At 46.5% G+C, this 15,844-nt stretch overlaps 6 non-coding genes across 6 annotated transcripts; all 6 read left to right on the forward strand.

The window, feature by feature from the left end:
- Positions 1 to 4,065: 4,065 nt before the first annotated feature.
- Positions 4,066 to 4,264, forward strand: LOC141230332 (U2 spliceosomal RNA). The gene has a single exon (XR_012296874.1). It is a non-coding gene; the product is annotated as a U2 spliceosomal RNA (small nuclear RNA).
- Positions 4,265 to 5,375: 1,111 nt separating this feature from the next.
- On the forward strand, positions 5,376 to 5,566 carry LOC141230510 (U2 spliceosomal RNA). Its single transcript, XR_012296970.1, has one exon. It is a non-coding gene; the product is annotated as a U2 spliceosomal RNA (small nuclear RNA).
- Positions 5,567 to 11,494: 5,928 nt separating this feature from the next.
- LOC141230540 (U2 spliceosomal RNA) lies at positions 11,495 to 11,685 on the forward strand. Its single transcript, XR_012296999.1, has one exon. It is a non-coding gene; the product is annotated as a U2 spliceosomal RNA (small nuclear RNA).
- A 1,115-nt stretch (positions 11,686 to 12,800) lies between these two features.
- Positions 12,801 to 12,991, forward strand: LOC141230541 (U2 spliceosomal RNA). Its single transcript, XR_012297000.1, has one exon. It is a non-coding gene; the product is annotated as a U2 spliceosomal RNA (small nuclear RNA).
- A 1,115-nt stretch (positions 12,992 to 14,106) lies between these two features.
- Positions 14,107 to 14,297, forward strand: LOC141230150 (U2 spliceosomal RNA). The gene has a single exon (XR_012296706.1). It is a non-coding gene; the product is annotated as a U2 spliceosomal RNA (small nuclear RNA).
- Positions 14,298 to 15,412: 1,115 nt separating this feature from the next.
- Positions 15,413 to 15,603, forward strand: LOC141230542 (U2 spliceosomal RNA). The gene has a single exon (XR_012297001.1). It is a non-coding gene; the product is annotated as a U2 spliceosomal RNA (small nuclear RNA).
- Positions 15,604 to 15,844: the final 241 nt, after the last annotated feature.

The raw sequence follows: 15,844 nt of genomic DNA on the forward strand, positions 1-15,844 counted from the left end.
CCCCAGACCATGATAGCGGTGGAATTAACCTTTCCTCCACCCGCCGCTATCTATTCCGAGGAGGATTTTCCCCTTCTTGTCTCCCCAGTTCCAACCCGGGGAAAGAGGAAGGTGGAGGACAGCCCTGCTACTGAATCCTCCAAAAAGAAGATTCTGGATTTCGTAGGCGAAAAGGAGGATACCCTCCCTGAGCCAGAAGAGATGGAGCACATGGTTGAGACCCTGGTGGCCGAGCCAGAAGAGGAGGAATTGGTGGTCGCCGAGATCGAGGCCGCGCTGCTTGACCAGATGGAGGAAGAGGGCCTGCTGGTGATCCCGTCACCAGCAGTCAACACCGACGAGGGACCACCCGACTGGAGTGGTAACTAAGGTGTATTGCCTGCGCTAACTTTTTCTTTTTTCCCTACATGATGGCTAATATTAACTTATTTTCCATTAATGTCAGGAGCATCAAGGACAAGTTCAGACGTCAGACTATTTATGCCTTCCTTACTTCCCAGTTGTGTGATGTTTATATGTTGCAGGAATGTTCCCTTCCCTCCTCTAGGTCCTTCAAACATGTGGCCAGGGAGTGGTCCCACGGTCCATCCTACTGGTCCGGTGGGGGTGACTGCAAGTCTGCGGGGGTCGCAATTCTGATCAGGGGGGGCGCATTCACGCTTGAGTCCGTCCAGGAGCTCATCTGCGGCAGGGCTCTTGTTGTAGATGGCAACTGGGCGGGAGAACCTGTCAGGTTCATCAACGTGTATGCGTCCCCACTGAAGAATGAGCGTTTGGAGCTTTTCCAGACCCTGCGGCTTCAGCTTGCCACCACCAGGACCTTAGTGATGGCAGGGGATTTCAACTGCCCCATCGAGGAGGATGGTCGTAGTTCTGGCACATCTGCCAAGTTGGACATCACGTCCAAGCTGCTCATCGAGATGGTAACCGAGGCCTCTCTTCAGGACGTGGTGGGCTCCATGGGGAGAGGCTCCACGAAATATTCGTGGAGCCGACCCGATGGCTCACTCCACTCCAGGATTGACTTTGTGTTCACCTCTCGGGCAGTCAGGCAGAGTAGGCACTCGATGGTCTCCTGCTTCTTCTCCGACCACAGAGCCATTCACTTACAAGGTGTCCTCGGCGACGGTTTTCCGTCCGGCCCCGGCTCCTGGAAGCTGAATTGTGCTCTGCTGGCTCAGGATGAAGTCGTGGAGGAGCTGAGAGCAGCCTACGCAATGTGGCAGTCCTACAAGGGTAGCTTCCAAACAGTCTCTGATTGGTGGGAATATGTTAAACTTGAGTTTCGCTGTTTCTTTCAGGCCAAGGGTCGACAACAGGCGTGTGAGAAGAGGAGGGACTTCAGAGGGCTGCAGCGCGAGCTGCGGTCGCTGCAGGACCTTCTTCACTGCGGCTGGGACGTGAGGGAGGAGCTGGAGGAGACCAAGAAGAGCCTGAAAAGGCACTTTGAGGAGGAGTCCAAGCGAATAGTCTTCCGTTCCAAAGTGGAGAATCTGGAGAAGGGTGAGAAATGTAATTCATTCTTTTTCAGGAAACTTCATGCTGGTCACACGCCCCTGAACGAGCTGCGAGACGAGAGCGGAAACATGCGACGTGGGAAGGAGGACGTGATGAGGGTCGTCAGCGACTTCTACAGCGAACTCTACTCCCACAAGACTACCGACCCCGACGCTGCTGATAAGTTCCTGTCAGGTATCACTAACCATCTTGATCCTGCAGGCACGGCAGCCTTGGACAAACCTCTGATGGTGGGCGAATTGCTCTCTGCCGCTAAATCCTTTAGGACCGGCAGGACCCCGGGCAGTGATGGTCTTCCAGCGGAGCTCTATGTAGCGCTGGGAGACCTCATCTGTCCGGACCTGTTGGACCTGTACGAGGAGATGGTGGTGGAGGGTAGAATGCCTCCATCTTTGAGGGAAGGAATGGTCACGATCCTGTACAAGCGGAAGGGAGAGAGGTGCGACCTGAGGAATTGGCGTCCCATCACTCTGCTCAACGTGGACTACAAGATCCTGGCCAAGACGATGGCGACACGACTTAAGACGGTCATCGGACGGATCATCCACCCGGACCAGACCTGCGGCATCCCTGGACGTCGCATCGCAGACAGCCTCGCTCTCGTGCGGGACACGGTCGAGTACATCAAGGTCCGCCGCGCACACGCGGCCCTGGTCTCCTTGGATCAGGAGAAGGCCTTCGACCGGGTTTCCCACGAGTTCATGGGCCGAGCTCTGCACCGGTTAGGTTTGGGTAACATGTTTTGTTCGTATGTCCGTCTGATGTATTTTGATATCCACAGCTCGGTGTTGGTGAACGGCTGGAAGACTGACCCCTTCCCTGTCCTCTCTGGGGTCAGACAAGGCTGCCCTCTATCACCTCTTCTTTTTGTTTGTGTTATAGAACTCTTCGCAGAGGCTATCCGGCAGAATGGAGAGATCAGAGGGATCACCGCACCGGGTCCGGGACGACACGAGGTCAAGTGCTCGCTCTACATGGACGACGTCACCGTCTTCTGCGCTGATCGTGGTTCAGTCGACGCCCTCGTCCAGACGTGTGAGAGGTTCGGCCGGGCTTCAGGGGCCAAAGTCAACTGCAGGAAGTCGGAAGCCATGCTCTTCGGGGATTGGCAGCCGGCCTCCTCCGCCCCCTTCCCCTTCAACATTCAACCGGATTTCCTCAAGGTGCTGGGAGTCTGGTTTGGGAAGGAAGGAGCGGCCCTCAAGTCCTGGCAAGAACGCTTGGCCAAGGTGAAGCAACGGATCGGACTCTGGAGCCTCAGACACCTCACTTGTGAGGGTAAGGCACTCGTCCTGCGTAATGAGGTCCTGCCCGTCTTGCAGTACACGGCGCAGGCCTGGCCCCCACACGTCACTGTGTGCAGGGCCATTACCAGGACAGTGTTTCACTTTGTCTGGGGATCCAAGATGGACAGAGTCAGGCGGGCCGTCATGTACAAGGAGCCTCGCAAGGGTGGGAAGGGCGTTCCAGATATCCCCACCCTCCTGCGATCCTCTTTTGTGTGTGATTGTGTCCGCCGGACTTTGCAAGTCAAGAATGGCTCCGCGGGCAGGTCCATGTCTCGCTTCTTCCTGCTTCCTCTTTGCAGGCGACTCGGCTGGGACAAGTGGGACAGCTCCTTCCCCTACAACTGGACGACGCCATGGTTCTACGGAGACGTCGTTCGATTTGTGGGGGAGCATCAACTGGAGGGACTCAAGCCCGACTTGTGGAAGCCCAAAACTATCCACAAGCTAATCAGAGCCAAGGATGACGTGGAGAACATCACAGGACTTCACCAGGACACGCTGGAGACTGTGTGGACAAATGTGTCGTCTGACAGGCTGACCAACGGGCACAAGGACTTGTCGTGGATGGCGATTCAGGGCGGACTGCCCGTCCGGTCATTCATGCATGCCCGGAACCTGTGCAATACCCGGTACTGCCCAAGGTGCCCCTTCGTGGAGGAAACATCTTTGCACACTTTTTGGGACTGCGGATTTGCACAGCGCCTATTGACTGCACTTGAGGACGACCTGAGGAACTCTGTCCCCAGGGCGAGCCTATCGCACCATTCTGTGCTTTACGGACTCTTCCCTGGGGTTCATACCGTCGGAGCCATCCAGGAGGCTTGGCGCCTTATGAACTGCTTCAAGGATGCCGTTTGGGTCGCCAGGAACCGGCTCATCTTGAGGAGGGAGAGGATGTCCATCCAGGACTGCCGCAGGCTGATCCACAGCCTGCTCAGAGACTATTCCATCATGGACGGTCCGGAGGACGAGGATGAGGACTAAACCCCTCCTCCCCCTTTCCCCTTATGTGTCTTGTCTTTCAATAAAGCTTCGGGCCTGTGATTTCCCCCCCCCCCCATCCCCTTTTTCCCAATGCCCATCCCTTATCACAGTTCGTCGTACTGTATTGATTGACATGCTTTTTCTTTCAGATTGAGTGTTTTGTGTAGCATAGGGGTGTGATATGTCTAGTTAGTGCGTCGTATCCTCATGCTATGTAAATATGATGTAGAATTCTGTGTGTACTGGGCTGCGGCACTGTACACTGTCTGTTAACTTATTTTTTGTGCTAATAAAAGATATATTCAATCCAAAAAAAAAAATCTGTTCTTATCAGTTTAATATCTGATACGTCCCCTATCTGGGGACCATATATTAAATGGATTTTTAGAACAGGGAGATGGAAAAAGAGCTTGCTCTGTCCACTCCACGCATTGACCTGGTATTGCAGTATCTCCAGGACCGGTGCACCCCTTCTTTAATGCAGTTTCTAAAATCAGAAAGAATTGAATTCAATGTTTTTTGTTCATTTTGCTTGTTTGTCGGATTTTGGGACTCTTTGGCTCTGCTTTTCTTCTCCTCATTGGATTTTTCATGTTCAAAGTTGCAGAAGCCAGATTACAAGCTCATTTTGGTTCAACTTCAGCAACTGTGCATTGCATTGCCATGTAATGTGATGCAATGCTATCTTTCTAGCTCTCCCTTTTTACTTCCTTTTGGATAAACAGACATATTAGGCAAGCATTTTGGAGCTTTCACCTAAATAACTACAGGTGGTGAGATAAGCTGCACAATATAATTGACCTTTCAGTATATTGTTGCACACACACCATCTATTTAGCAAATGCCCTTGTTATCAACAGCAGCCTTTTAAACTCACCTGAGCTAACAGGTATGTGCGCTGGTTACTCTGCTGCGCTTAAAATTTCTTTTTTGGTTTGCTACAATGCCTTTTCTGAAACGTTGTCTCCTTCTGCTGGAACACTGACTTCTTTCATTTAATGCCTGCAGACTATAAAAGAGAACCCAACCCAAAAAGTTTGGTTGATTAGTCTGTGGCATTCTGTTAAACTGTTGCTTATGGCGGTCTCTGTGAGCTTCTCAGCGACATTCAGCCAGCCAGGTATCCTGCCTGCAGTAGATGGAATGTGGCAATGGAACGCTGGCTGCGCGTGTCATAATAGGCTCTGAGCCTTTATATACCTGTGCACAGCAGCAGCCACCTTCAGTCTGCTGCTGGACAGCCAGCAGCAGCAGCAGCAGGAGAGGTATGTAATCAGGAGCCCTTCTGCTAAGGGTAGACAGCTGCTCGTTCCACCCCACCCCCCGCCTTAATTGGTTCTCCTCCCTTCCAACGGTGTTGAGGCGGGTGGGAACAGCAGGGGGTGAAGGTGCTGTGTTTAAAGAGGTGGAGTTATGCAGATCTAAAACGCGTGGATTGCAGCAGCAGCAAGCCGAAAAGTGCAGGCATGTAAGGGATCTAGAGGTTGACAACATGTCTTCTTAACGGGAGTCCAGGAGCTCATCTCCACAAATGGACTTTTTAGGATCCTTGGGTGGCTCCGTAGTTTGAAACCAATTCTGGTTATCGCTTCTCGGCCTTTTGGCTAAGATCAAGTGTAGTATCTGTTCTTATCAGTTTAATATCTGATATGTCCCCTATCTGGGGACCATATATTAAATGGATTTTTAGAACAGGGAGATGGAAAAAGAGCTTGCTCTGTCCACTCCACGCATTGACCTGGTATTGCAGTATCTCCAGGACCGGTGCACCCCTTCTTTAATGCAGTTTCTAAAATCAGAAAGAATTGAATTCAATGTTTTTTGTTCATTTTGCTTGTTTGTCGGATTTGGGGATGGACTCTTTGGCTTTGCTTTTCTTCTCCTCATTGGATTTTTCATGTTCAAAGTTGCAGAAGCCAGATTACAAGCTCATTTTGGTTCAACTTCAGCAACTGTGCATTGCATTGCCATGTAATGTGATGCAATGCTATCTTTCTAGCTCTCCCTTTTTACTTCCTTTTGGATAAACAGACATATTAGGCAAGCATTTTGGAGCTTTCACCTAAATAACTACAGGTGGTGAGATAAGCTGCACAATATAATTGACCTTTCAGTATATTGTTGCACACACACCATCTATTTAGCAAATGCCCTTGTTATCAACAGCAGCCTTTTAAACTCACCTGAGCTAACAGGTATGTGCGCTGGTTACTCTCATAGAATCATAGAATCATAGAATGGTAGAGTTGGAAGGGACCTCCTGGGTCATCTGGTCCAACCCCCTGCTCAAAGCAGGATTCACTAGATCATCTCAGACAGATGTCTGTCCAGCCTCTGTTTGAAGACGTCCATTGAAGGGGAACTCACCACCTCTCGTGGCAGCCTGTTCCACTCATTAATCACCCTAACTGTCAAAAAGTTTTTTCTAATATCTAATCTGTGTCTCCTCCCATTTAGTTTCATCCCATTGCTTCTAGTCTTTCCTTGTGCAAATGAGAATAAAGATGATCCTTCTACAATGTGACAGCCCTTGACATATTTGTAGACAGCTATTAAGTCTCCTCTCAGTCTTCTTTTTTGCAAGCTAAACATTCCCAAATCCTGCAACCGTTCCTCATAGGACATGGTTTGCAGACCAGTCACCATTCTGGTCGCTCTTCTCTGAACTTGCTCCAGTTTGTCTATGTCTTTTTTAAAATGTGGTGCCCAAAACTGTACACAGTATTCCAGATGAGGTCTGACCAAAGAGGAGTAAAGACCGATAATGACTTCACGTGATCTAGACTGTATGCTTCTGTTAATACATCCCAGAATTGTATTTGCCTTTTTTGCTGCTGCATCACACTGTTGACTCATGTTCAGTCTATGATCTATTAGTATACCTAAGTCTTTTTCACATGTACTGTTGCTTAGCTCTATTCCTCCCATTCTGTATATGCTTTTTTCATTTTTATTGCCCAGATGTAGTACTTTGCATTTTTCCCTGTTAAAAACCATTCTGTTGGTTGCTGCCCACTGCTCCAGTTTATTTAGGTCTTTTTGAATCCTCTCTCTCTCTTCTCTAGTATTAGCTATCCCTCCTAGCTTTGTGTCATCAGCAAATTTAATCAGTTTACCCTCAATTCCTTCATCTAAATCATTGATAAAGATGTTGAACAATACAGGTCCCAGGACGGAGCCCTGTGGTACCCCACTTGAGACATTCATCCAGCTGGATGTGAAGCCATTTACAACCACCCTTTGAGTCCGATCACTAAGCCAGTTATGAATCCACCTAACAGTTGCCTGGTCCATTGCATACTTGGTCATTTTTTCAATAAGGATGGTGTGAGATACTTTGTCAAATGCTTTGCTGAAGTCAAGATATACTATATCTACAGCATTTCCCTGATCCACCCAGTCAGTGATTCTGTCATAGAAGGAAATTAAGTTAGTCTGACATGACTTGTTAGTTACAAACCCATGCTGACTCTGGTTAATCACTTCATTCTTATCCATGTACTTACATACATGTTGTTTAATAATTTGTTCAAAGATCTTTCCTGGTATAGAAGTCAGACTCACCGGCCTATAGTTCCCTGGGTCCACCTTCTTCCCCTTTTTGAAGATAGGAACAACATTTGCTCTTCTCCAGTCTTCTGGGACTTCTCCTGTTCTCCAAGAATTTTCAAAGATTATGGAGAGTGGTTCTAAAATTTCTTCTACGATCTCCTTCAGTACTCTGGGGTGTAATTCATCTGGACCTGGAGACTTGAACTCATTTATGTTAGCTAAATATTCCCTCACAAGCTTTCTGTTTACAGATAACTTGGATTCCTCTATTCCTTTAAAAGGACAGTGAAGATCAGTTGATGTTACATTTTCTTTCTGAGGGAAAACAGATGCAAAATAGGAATTAAAAAGTTCGGCCTTCTCAACATCCTCTCTTACCATTTCTCCATTTTCATCCTGTAAAAATCCTATAGCATCTTTGACTTTTCTTTTACTTTTGACATACCCCCAAAATCCTTTTTTATTGCTTTTGACATCTCTTGCAAGCCTTAATTCATTGTCAGCTTTAGCTAACCTGATACGTGCCCTACAGGATCTGCAGACTGCATTATAATCTTCTTTAGATATGCCTCCCTCTTTCCATTTAATAAACATTTCTTTCTTTCTTTTTAGCATGTGTTTAAGTTCTGTGTTCATCCATCCTGGTTTCCTTAAATGCTTCCCATTCTTCCTACTTTTCGGGATTGTTAACGATTGTGCTTTGAGAATCTCATTTTTAAAAATTTCCCATCCTTCCTGGACATTTTTGTCCTTAAGGACATCCAGCCATTGGATCACTCCTATTCTCTTTCTGAGTCTCTTAAAATCTGCCTTTCTAAAATCTAACCTTGAAGTCTGAGTCTTCACATGTCTTCCTCCTCTAGTTATCCAAAATTCTATAATAGCATGATCGCTGCCTCCTAGGGTCCCAGCCACCTTTACCTCCTCAACCATTTCCTCCCTGTTTATAAGGATTAGATCCAAAGTAGCAGATCCCCTTGTTTTCTCCCCTACCTTTTGGAAGATAAAGTTGTCAGCAAGAGAGGATAAGAATTTGCTTGACCTGTTAGTTTTACTTGAGAGAGATTCCCAACAAATGTCTGGATAGTTGAAATCTCCCATGACCACTACGTCATATTTTTTGGAGAACTTGGTCATTTGATACATAAAGAGTTCATCCATATCTTCAGCTTGCCCAGGTGGCCTGTAGTAAATGCCTACAATGGTGTCCTTTCCGCTGTTCTCTCCTTGTATTCTTACCCAAACAGTTTCCACAGAACTCCCAGTCTCTGAAGCTTCAATCTCTGTGCAGATATACGCTTTTCTAACATACAATGCAACACCTCCTCCTCGTTTATCAAGTCTGTTTCTTGCAAATAAGGTGTATCCTTTTAGCCTTTTATTCCAATCATGTGTATCGTCCCACCAAGTTTCAGTGATTCCAATGACATCATATTCCTTTTCCTGCATTAGTAGTTCCAATTCTCCTTGTTTGTTGCCCATGCTTTGTGCATTTGTATAAAAACATTTTAGTTTGTGATTGGTTTCTCTTCCTCCCATATTTTTATTATTTAAATTGTTTTATCTTTGTTCTTCCTTTCCACTTCCAGTAGCAGAGATCTCAATAGTATTTGTCAGCTGTATGGCTTTTTCTGGCCTTTTGCTTCCCTTCCCACATTGTTCTAGTTTAAAGCTCTTCTGATGAGTGTAGCAAGGCGACTTCCAAATACATGTTTTCCAGTCTTCGTAAGGTGCACCCCATCTCTAGCAAGTAGTCCATCGTATAGGTAATTCATTCCGTGATCCAGAAATCCAAATCCTTGTTGACGGCACCATCGATGTAGCCAGTTGTTCACCTGTAGAATCTTATTCCACCTCATTGTTCCATGGCCATCCACTGGGAGGATGGATGAGAAGACCACCTGCACTCCCAATTCTTTCACTTTCTTGCCTAAGTCTTCAAAGTCACTGCAGATGGTTTCCAGGTCCTTTCTTGCGGTGTCATTTGTCCCCACATGTATTAGCAGGAATGGGTAGTGATCTGTAGGTCTGAAGAGTCTTGATATCCTGTCAGACACATCTTTAATTTTTGCTCCTGGAAGACAGCACATTTCTCTTGAGGTTATGTCTGGTCTGCAGATAGCGGCCTCTGTTCCTCTTAACAGGGAATCCCCCATGACCACCACTCTCCGTTTTTTCTTCACAACATTCTTCTTTCTCCATCCAGGAGGATTCTGAGGGCTTACAAGGTTATTCATTGCTGGCAAAGTCTTATTTTGCTGTATTTCTTCATGGTTCTCCTGCGTGAGAGCCTGGTACTGGTTCCTGAGCAGTATGGGTGCTGACTGCCTCTCGATCCTCCTGCTTCTGTGGGTCACATGCTTCCATTCCTCTGTTTCGTCAGGTGCAGTTCGAATTTCTTCTCTTTCTGAATCATGAAGAGATAATTCTGCTCTGTCTAAGAACTCTTCACCTTCCTTAATGATTTTCAAGGTAGTTAACCTCTCTTCTAGATTTCGCAACTTTTCCTCCAACAGGGACACAAGCTTGCATTTCTGGCATGTGAAGTTTGGCTTTTCCACTGGCAAGTCTGTGAACATGTAGCAGGATATGCAGCTCACCAAATGGCTCCTGGACTCTTCCATGTTCTTATTGTTAATGTTCTGAAAACAGTGAAAAAAGCTTAAAAAAAAAGCTTCAAAATGCGCGCGCCTACCGGCGCGCGGTTTACCGATGTCCTCTTTTCAGCTCCAACAGCCAAAATCCAGTGTTCTTTGAGCTCGCGGAGACTCTTCACTTACCCCAAAATGCAGTGGGAATATGCAAATTATCTCCTCAGGACTCCTCCCCTGGTTTACCGATGTCCTCTTTTCAGCTCCAACAGCCAAAATCCAGTGTTCTTTGAGCTCGCGTAGACTCTTCACTTACCCCAAAATGCAGTGGGAATATGCAAATTATCTCCTCAGGACTCCTCCCCTGGTTTACCGATGTCCTCTTTTCAGCTCCAACAGCCAAAATCCAGTGTTCTTTGAGCTCGCGGAGACTCTTCACTTACCCCAAAATGCAGTGGGAATATGCAAATTATCTCCTCAGGACTCCTCCCCTGGTTTACCGATGTCCTCTTTTCAGCTCCAACAGCCAAAATCCAGTGTTCTTTGAGCTCGCGGAGACTCTTCACTTACCCCAAAATGCAGTGGGAATATGCAAATTATCTCCTCAGGACTCCTCCCCTGGTTTACCGATGTCCTCTTTTCAGCTCCAACAGCCAAAATCCAGTGTTCTTTGAGCTCGCGGAGACTCTTCACTTACCCCAAAATGCAGTGGGAATATGCAAATTATCTCCTCAGGACTCCTCCCCTGGTTTACCGATGTCCTCTTTTCAGCTCCAACAGCCAAAATCCAGTGTTCTTTGAGCTCGCGGAGACTCTTCACTTACCCCAAAATGCAGTGGGATTATGCAAATTATCTCCTCAGGACTCCTCCCCTGGTTTTACTCTGCTGCGCTTAAAATTTCTTTTTTGGTTTGCTACAATGCCTTTTCTGAAACGTTGTCTCCTTCTGCTGGAACACTGACTTCTTTCATTTAATGCCTGCAGACTATAAAAGAGAACCCAACCCAAAAAGTTTGGTTGATTAGTCTGTGGCATTCTGTTAAACTGTTGCTTATGGCGGTCTCTGTGAGCTTCTCAGCGACATTCAGCCAGCCAGGTATCCTGCCTGCAGTAGATGGAATGTGGCAATGGAACGCTGGCTGCGCGTGTCATAATAGGCTCTGAGCCTTTATATACCTGTGCACAGCAGCAGCCACCTTCAGTCTGCTGCTGGACAGCCAGCAGCAGCAGCAGCAGGAGAGGTATGTAATCAGGAGCCCTCCTGCTAAGGGTAGACAGCTGCTCGTTCCACCCCACCCCCCGCCTTAATTGGTTCTCCTCCCTTCCAACGGTGTTGAGGCGGGTGGGAACAGCAGGGGGTGAAGGTGCTGTGTTTAAAGAGGTGGAGTTATGCAGATCTAAAACGCGTGGATTGCAGCAGCAGCAAGCCGAAAAGTGCAGGCATGTAAGGGATCTAGAGGTTGACAACATGTCTTCTTAACGGGAGTCCAGGAGCTCATCTCCACAAATGGACTTTTTAGGATCCTTGGGTGGCTCCGTAGTTTGAAACCAATTCTGGTTATCGCTTCTCGGCCTTTTGGCTAAGATCAAGTGTAGTATCTGTTCTTATCAGTTTAATATCTGATACGTCCCCTATCTGGGGACCATATATTAAATGGATTTTTAGAACAGGGAGATGGAAAAAGAGCTTGCTCTGTCCACTCCACGCATTGACCTGGTATTGCAGTATCTCCAGGACCGGTGCACCCCTTCTTTAATGCAGTTTCTAAAATCAGAAAGAATTGAATTCAATGTTTTTTGTTCATTTTGCTTGTTTGTCGGATTTTGGGATGGACTCTTTGGCTCTGCTTTTCTTCTCCTCATTGGATTTTTCATGTTCAAAGTTGCAGAAGCCAGATTACAAGCTCATTTTGGTTCAACTACAGCAACTGTGCATTGCATTGCCATGTAATGTGATGCAATGCTATCTTTCTAGCTCTCCCTTTTTACTTCCTTTTGGATAAACAGACATATTAGGCAAGCATTTTGGAGCTTTCACCTAAATAACTACAGGTGGTGAGATAAGCTGCACAATATAATTGACCTTTCAGTATATTGTTGCACACACACCATCTATTTAGCAAATGCCCTTGTTATCAACAGCAGCCTTTTAAACTCACCTGAGCTAACAGGTATGTGCGCTGGTTACTCTGCTGCGCTTAAAATTTCTTTTTTGGTTTGCTACAATGCCTTTTCTGAAACGTTGTCTCCTTCTGCTGGAACACTGACTTCTTTCATTTAATGCCTGCAGACTATAAAAGAGAACCCAACCCAAAAAGTTTGGTTGATTAGTCTGTGGCATTCTGTTAAACTGTTGCTTATGGCGGTCTCTGTGAGCTTCTCAGCGACATTCAGCCAGCCAGGTATCCTGCCTGCAGTAGATGGAATGTGGCAATGGAACGCTGGCTGCGCGTGTCATAATAGGCTCTGAGCCTTTATATACCTGTGCACAGCAGCAGACACCTTCAGTCTGCTGCTGGACAGCCAGCAGCAGCAGCAGCAGGAGAGGTATGTAATCAGGAGCCCTCCTGCTAAGGGTAGACAGCTGCTCGTTCCACCCCACCCCCCGCCTTAATTGGTTCTCCTCCCTTCCAACGGTGTTGAGGCGGGTGGGAACAGCAGGGGGTGAAGGTGCTGTGTTTAAAGAGGTGGAGTTATGCAGATCTAAAACGCGTGGATTGCAGCAGCAGCAAGCCGAAAAGTGCAGGCATGTAAGGGATCTAGAGGTTGACAACATGTCTTCTTAACGGGAGTCCAGGAGCTCATCTCCACAAATGGACTTTTTAGGATCCTTGGGTGGCTCCGTAGTTTGAAACCAATTCTGGTTATCGCTTCTCGGCCTTTTGGCTAAGATCAAGTGTAGTATCTGTTCTTATCAGTTTAATATCTGATACGTCCCCTATCTGGGGACCATATATTAAATGGATTTTTAGAACAGGGAGATGGAAAAAGAGCTTGCTCTGTCCACTCCACGCATTGACCTGGTATTGCAGTATCTCCAGGACCGGTGCACCCCTTCTTTAATGCAGTTTCTAAAATCAGAAAGAATTGAATTCAATGTTTTTTGTTCATTTTGCTTGTTTGTCGGATTTTGGGATGGACTCTTTGGCTCTGCTTTTCTTCTCCTCATTGGATTTTTCATGTTCAAAGTTGCAGAAGCCAGATTACAAGCTCATTTTGGTTCAACTTCAGCAACTGTGCATTGCATTGCCATGTAATGTGATGCAATGCTATCTTTCTAGCTCTCCCTTTTTACTTCCTTTTGGATAAACAGACATATTAGGCAAGCATTTTGGAGCTTTCACCTAAATAACTACAGGTGGTGAGATAAGCTGCACAATATAATTGACCTTTCAGTATATTGTTGCACACACACCATCTATTTAGCAAATGCCCTTGTTATCAACAGCAGCCTTTTAAACTCACCTGAGCTAACAGGTATGTGCGCTGGTTACTCTGCTGCGCTTAAAATTTCTTTTTTGGTTTGCTACAATGCCTTTTCTGAAACGTTGTCTCCTTCTGCTGGAACACTGACTTCTTTCATTTAATGCCTGCAGACTATAAAAGAGAACCCAACCCAAAAAGTTTGGTTGATTAGTCTGTGGCATTCTGTTAAACTGTTGCTTATGGCGGTCTCTGTGAGCTTCTCAGCGACATTCAGCCAGCCAGGTATCCTGCCTGCAGTAGATGGAATGTGGCAATGGAACGCTGGCTGCGCGTGTCATAATAGGCTCTGAGCCTTTATATACCTGTGCACAGCAGCAGCCACCTTCAGTCTGCTGCTGGACAGCCAGCAGCAGCAGCAGCAGGAGAGGTATGTAATCAGGAGCCCTCCTGCTAAGGGTAGACAGCTGCTCGTTCCACCCCACCCCCCGCCTTAATTGGTTCTCCTCCCTTCCAACGGTGTTGAGGCGGGTGGGAACAGCAGGGGGTGAAGGTGCTGTGTTTAAAGAGGTGGAGTTATGCAGATCTAAAACGCGTGGATTGCAGCAGCAGCAAGCCGAAAAGTGCAGGCATGTAAGGGATCTAGAGGTTGACAACATGTCTTCTTAACGGGAGTCCAGGAGCTCATCTCCACAAATGGACTTTTTAGGATCCTTGGGTGGCTCCGTAGTTTGAAACCAATTCTGGTTATCGCTTCTCGGCCTTTTGGCTGAGATCAAGTGTAGTATCTGTTCTTATCAGTTTAATATCTGATACGTCCCCTATCTGGGGACCATATATTAAATGGATTTTTAGAACAGGGAGATGGAAAAAGAGCTTGCTCTGTCCACTCCACGCATTGACCTGGTATTGCAGTATCTCCAGGACCGGTGCACCCCTTCTTTAATGCAGTTTCTAAAATCAGAAAGAATTGAATTCAATGTTTTTTGTTCATTTTGCTTGTTTGTCGGATTTTGGGATGGACTCTTTGGCTCTGCTTTTCTTCTCCTCATTGGATTTTTCATGTTCAAAGTTGCAGAAGCCAGATTACAAGCTCATTTTGGTTCAACTTCAGCAACTGTGCATTGCATTGCCATGTAATGTGATGCAATGCTATCTTTCTAGCTCTCCCTTTTTACTTCCTTTTGGATAAACAGACATATTAGGCAAGCATTTTGGAGCTTTCACCTAAATAACTACAGGTGGTGAGATAAGCTGCACAATATAATTGACCTTTCAGTATATTGTTGCACACACACCATCTATTTAGCAAATGCCCTTGTTATCAACAGCAGCCTTTTAAACTCACCTGAGCTAACAGGTATGTGCGCTGGTTACTCTGCTGCGCTTAAAATTTCTTTTTTGGTTTGCTACAATGCCTTTTCTGAAACGTTGTCTCCTTCTGCTGGAACACTGACTTCTTTCATTTAATGCCTGCAGACTATAAAAGAGAACCCAACCCAAAAAGTTTGGTTGATTAGTCTGTGGCATTCTGTTAAACTGTTGCTTATGGCGGTCTCTGTGAGCTTCTCAGCGACATTCAGCCAGCCAGGTATCCTGCCTGCAGTAGATGGAATGTGGCAATGGAACGCTGGCTGCGCGTGTCATAATAGGCTCTGAGCCTTTATATACCTGTGCACAGCAGCAGCCACCTTCAGTCTGCTGCTGGACAGCCAGCAGCAGCAGCAGCAGGAGAGGTATGTAATCAGGAGCCCTCCTGCTAAGGGTAGACAGCTGCTCGTTCCACCCCACCCCCCGCCTTAATTGGTTCTCCTCCCTTCCAACGGTGTTGAGGCGGGTGGGAACAGCAGGGGGTGAAGGTGCTGTGTTTAAAGAGGTGGAGTTATGCAGATCTAAAACGCGTGGATTGCAGCAGCAGCAAGCCGAAAAGTGCAGGCATGTAAGGGATCTAGAGGTTGACAACATGTCTTCTTAACGGGAGTCCAGGAGCTCATCTCCACAAATGGACTTTTTAGGATCCTTGGGTGGCTCCGTAGTTTGAAACCAATTCTGGTTATCGCTTCTCGGCCTTTTGGCTAAGATCAAGTGTAGTATCTGTTCTTATCAGTTTAATATCTGATACGTCCCCTATCTGGGGACCATATATTAAATGGATTTTTAGAACAGGGAGATGGAAAAAGAGCTTGCTCTGTCCACTCCACGCATTGACCTGGTATTGCAGTATCTCCAGGACCGGTGCACCCCTTCTTTAATGCAGTTTCTAAAATCAGAAAGAATTGAATTCAATGTTTTTTGTTCATTTTGCTTGTTTGTCGGATTTTGGGATGGACTCTTTGGCTCTGCTTTTCTTCTCCTCATTGGATTTTTCATGTTCAAAGTTGCAGAAGCCAGATTACAAGCTCATTTTGGTTCAACTTCAGCAACTGTGCATTGCATTGCCATGTAATGTGATGCAATGCTATCTTTCTAGCTCTCCCTTTTTACTTC

The sequence above is a fragment of the Phyllobates terribilis genome, unplaced genomic scaffold (genome assembly GCF_046119375.1).
Source record: "Phyllobates terribilis strain yellow unplaced genomic scaffold, ASM4611937v1 Scaffold_499__1_contigs__length_1316695, whole genome shotgun sequence".
Classification (NCBI taxonomy): domain Eukaryota; kingdom Metazoa; phylum Chordata; class Amphibia; order Anura; family Dendrobatidae; genus Phyllobates; species Phyllobates terribilis.